We start from the raw sequence: 4,777 nt of genomic DNA on the forward strand, positions 1-4,777 counted from the left end.
GTATTAAATATTAACTTCGAAATATTTTCAAATTAAAAATGAATCCTCCGCTACATTAAATACCAATTCCAGAGTAAAGAAGAATATTAAGTAGTAAAAATATCCAACTGCCTACATATAATTTTTCACGTTCCTGTTTTCTTTGTAGCAGGTTCTTAAAAATCTAAGGATTGATGAAGGTGGATCATCCGCAGAGTTTAGAAGGATCTCCCGCTAGCTCTAACAATTATGTTACAGAAAACTTAACAATAAAAGTGATTATCCTCGTAGTGGTTGGCAATTAATAAGCTTTTGTTGGCCTAAGCTCATAAATTATAACGGCCAATTTAGAAAAACTTAGGGTTACATGATTATCGACGCGTGCATGCAAGGACTATGTGAAAACATTTCTTTTTTATTTATTTGTTGAAATTACAATCAATTCTCGCGTTGAGAATTTTCAGTAATTGTGAAAACATGAAATTCAGAAAGATTACGTGCTTTTACATTCTAGAAAGAAACAATCAATTGTCACGAAAAGCAATTGATTATTAACTTTTTAATTAACATTCTCTACAATTGGTTCTTAACATGTCTAATTTTCTATATTATATTCCAAATATTATTAAGAATTTCCAGGAATAAGATACATAGAAGCAATAATTCAAACTTATCAGTAAAAGATTCTGTTCCCCTAGTAGGTCCTAGCAAAATTCTTTAAAAAAACAAAAACAAACTGAATATAATAAATTGCTGGTACTTGGGGAAATACGTCTTTCACATAATCGTTACTTTTGGTATACAACGGCTATTAAAGTTTCCTTAATCCAGCTATGTTTTGTTAGCAAGAAAGAGAAAGATTCTTAAAAACTGACCATAGGTACGTGGCAGGTACAGATAAGTGAATTTATGATAGCTGGTTTTCCCCAAGTTCCAGACTTTCTACGTTTCGTTCAGTTAGATATTCAACCGTTTGAAACATTTTAGTATAACCTCAGCACATTTGTTGGATAACTAATCAACCTACAAATACAAGCAGCAAGATGATAATTGAAATTAAAAAGAGGAGAAATAATCAAATGAATTGTTCAAGATGATGTTCAAAAGAGAAAATTATCAATATATATATCTAAAGTGATGTGAGATTATTACTACACGATATTTGGCGATAAAAGAGGTATGTAATGAATATTATGTTATGAGAGGTAATAACGATTAGATGAATTTTTTATAGGTTATATTTAATAGAATAATTTAATAAATATATGAATAATTAATAGATGCTTCGACGAACTTGTTAAGTGATTAATCAATCCCAATAGACAGATTCATTAATTAGATTAAATGATTAGATATGAATTTTTGTATAGGTTATGTTTAACAGAAGGTTGCGAAATTGTTGAAGATACTGTTAAATTATTTTCACGATATTTGGCAAGGGAAGAGATAATAAGTAGCGCGTTATGGGAGTCATGACGACGATCAGGGTGGTCCTCTCTCACGGTTCGAGAAACCGCGTTCTGGAACCGATGTATACACGGTGCACGCGTCGTCAACGGGGACGTCTACGTCGCGTCGTGGATGCCGCGCTGCCAGAAAGAAAGTCGACTCGAAAATCAAACAAACAGCCGACGACGCCGCGTTTCTGCACTTCCGTCGTCGCCGTTTGTTTATTGTCGCTGAGGGATCGCTGCCCTGGTGATCCGTGCACCGTTTAATGCCGCGTTTCACACATTATGTAATTCTTTCACGTGCCAGTTACATCCAAAATCATTTGTTCTTTGAATAATCGCAGTTATCTTCAATATTGTTAACAGTATTATCTTCTTTGGATCGTCTTTTACTTAATCCTGTTGCTCTTCATTATTATTAACGAAGAAAATTAATAATAGTAATGCTCAATGAAGTTTGATAAGGATGCAACAGATTTCACGAGATTTGCCTCGTATGTTAAATTTTGAATCTGTTTTTAGGAAGATAATATCGATGGAAGAATTCGAGAAGTATGTATTTTCAAAGAAGATGGTAAAAAAGAGAAGAGATTAGGCTGTAAAGAGAAGAAATTGTGAAACGTCGATTCTTTACAGCCTTGTAAGACGGACCTAATGAAACGTAATTCATTCCCATGCACCTTGAGGAGACATCGTCTGGCGAACACATGTCCCCATTGGATTTTATCCATTAGGAAAAAGTGCGCCCTTCGTCGCATGACATTGGCCGCCGTCGAACATTGAAACTCGAACTCGCTAATTCTCCAGATGCTGGCTCGACTCAAAGGGTTATTAAACATATTTTTATGTTCGCGTCGATGGAAATATTTAGACCCCCAGGGCGTCATCTCAGCCTCAAGTGAGGCTAAAATTATATATTTTAATTTAATTAGATAATTTTCAATTAATGACTAAGTTTAGTATATATATATATATATAATTAATATTATAATGAATGTTATACTGATTGACTTGACAATCTTACCAAATATTGAACATGTCCTAGAAATGAACAATATTTATTTATCTTTCGTTCTTACTAAATATTTCTTCAATACTGTTTATGTATAGTAGTAACCTATACAATATACTATACTACGATATACCTATTCTGTAATAAGAATTTGTTAAGAAAGAGACTCAACGATTCAAAAGCATGTTCCTATAAATAGATGAGTATCATTAATAATATAACGAAGAATATTTATGTAATCTTTCGTCTATTTATTAATGGAATATAAATCTAATTTTTAACAGAGTTGTCCTCCTACGGAGAAAATGGATAGCCGTCGGCTAGACAAATTGAGGAAAACAGTTGTCTGATAGTCACATCTGTTCCCGGATTATGAGCACGATAAATTTCAGCCTGTGAAGCTAACAGCCGGATTAGCGAGCGTTGTCGCGGTGTCAACGAGGTGCTTTCACCTTCTATCTTGTAATTTGCGAATCTCACATTCTTCTCTAATAACTTCACTACAATAACATTATTTATGTAGGAACTAATGTACCACATTTTCTTAAACAATTGCTATACTATTCTTCTAATTATGTCTTCTTTACAAAAATGTTGATCAACTAATTTGTTAAATTTTCCATATTTATTTTAGCACAATCTTCGATCATTTTTGGCAACAATTTTTGGACAATTATGATATTTATAAAAATATATAGCTTTCGTTTTATTACATTTTGATGCCTTTTTGTAGAGTTAAGTACAAGAAGTACGATCTTTTGGGAACGTCGATGTCGCAAGAAGAGCGGAAGTGAAAGAAAACAGCGGGCACTGTTCGCAAACACAGAAGCTCGTCAAGAGTCCCTGGACTTATTGTCTTCGCTGTTCTGCCACGGCTACCTACCGTGCATGTGCGGATTCTGTACGCATTTCAGAAATGCCTACTTCAAACACACGTGTTCGCCATCAGGTTGCCCAAGTGGTTGCTTGACCTTCGCACTTTTACATTTTGAACTCTTTCTACTAGATCTCTCTTTTATCTTACAAAAATGCTTTATCTTCACTATTAAAGTATCATAAATTCCAAGAAGGATTCTTCTAACGGTTAATTAATTTCATTTTTGATAATTCTCTAAATTATACATACATAAATTGTTATTATTGCGACTTGAAAGTTTTACAAGATAATAACAATACAACAATAGCAGTGAATTTTTCGATGCTAGATTTTGTAAGAAATTATATTTTATTTTCCTAAATAATGTCTTTCGTATTACGCTTATCAGTAAAATATTTTATTTTCATAATACGTTTATTTAATACTTTTATTTATGAAACAGTATTGGTCTCCATATAATTTCAACTAACCCCAATCATTTTTATGTAGACGACTTTTTTGAATCGAACAAGAGGTCAGAGGTGACCACCATGGACTCCGGATTGAATTTCCGAATCAACGTCTTCGAGGAGGTATTAGCCCCACGTGAATACCGTGGTCCCCGATGTCGAGGCCGTGAATTGGAAAAAAAGGGCCTCACGGATCGTTGTGGCCTGGTTGGGCCTCTGGAATCCTCAGTGGGGGTCCCACGGATGGGTTCTTTCGTTTTTCTCTCGATCCCGGAGGAATCATTGTCGTTTCCTCTGCTCAACGCTTTCTTTCAACGTTTTCTCATACCTCCAGTCTTTTTCATATCGAGCAAGTATTTCCTAACATAATTGATTAACAATTACTATAATCTACATATATCTAATACAGGCTGGACAATATATAGCTGACTAATTTCAAAATCTCATCATTCCGGAACGATGTATCATTTTTTATGTTGAAATTATGTTATGGCTGCATGGCAAAGTAAACAAGAAGCCATCCATCAAGGATGTACACAGTTCTGATGACATCACACTTGATATATGGGAAACAAATATGAAGTTGCACTACAATTTTACGAAAGGAATTTCTATTTAATAAAAGCAATGGACAATTGTATATAATATATATATATACAGAATAGACTTCTATTATAGTGAAAAACTTTAATATACAAGTTACTAAAATCTATGGTGTATCAATCTTAAACTTTCTTTTGTCCATTACTATATCTATTAAGTATTTAATAATTGTTCTTTCTATTCTAATGCTTTTTAATTATAGCAGAATTGAACTACAAAGTAACGAAGAAAAGTAGGAGCAACGTGATAATGAAAAAAAAGAAAAGCCAGGAAATTTGAAACTAGTGATCCATTATGCAGCAAGGATATGTATGTAATTTGAGATAAAGTAAATAATAATAGAGAGGAGAGCAATGTTTTTTTTTTAACTCAGCAAAGCTAAGCTGAAAAAAGAAGAAAAGTAGAA

At 33.3% G+C, this 4,777-nt stretch overlaps 1 long non-coding RNA gene across 3 annotated transcripts; it reads left to right on the forward strand.

Moving 5' to 3' along the window:
- Window positions 1-431: 431 nt before the first annotated feature.
- On the forward strand, window positions 432-4,392 carry LOC117214403. Of its 3 annotated transcripts, XR_004488855.1 has the most exons (6): window positions 432-1,156; window positions 1,953-1,982; window positions 2,067-2,328; window positions 2,727-2,884; window positions 3,176-3,343; window positions 3,809-4,392. It is a non-coding gene; the product is annotated as an uncharacterized LOC117214403 (long non-coding RNA). The 3 variants fall into 3 exon arrangements; XR_004488854.1 differs by lacking the exon at window positions 432-1,156 and having other exon boundaries at window positions 1,304-1,982; XR_004488853.1 differs by lacking the exons at window positions 432-1,156; window positions 1,953-1,982 and having other exon boundaries at window positions 1,995-2,328.
- The last annotated feature ends 385 nt before the right edge of the window (window positions 4,393-4,777 follow it).

Source organism: Bombus bifarius, unplaced genomic scaffold, assembly GCF_011952205.1.
Source record: "Bombus bifarius isolate JDL3187 unplaced genomic scaffold, Bbif_JDL3187 scf7180000009200, whole genome shotgun sequence".
Lineage (NCBI taxonomy): Eukaryota > Metazoa > Arthropoda > Insecta > Hymenoptera > Apidae > Bombus > Bombus bifarius.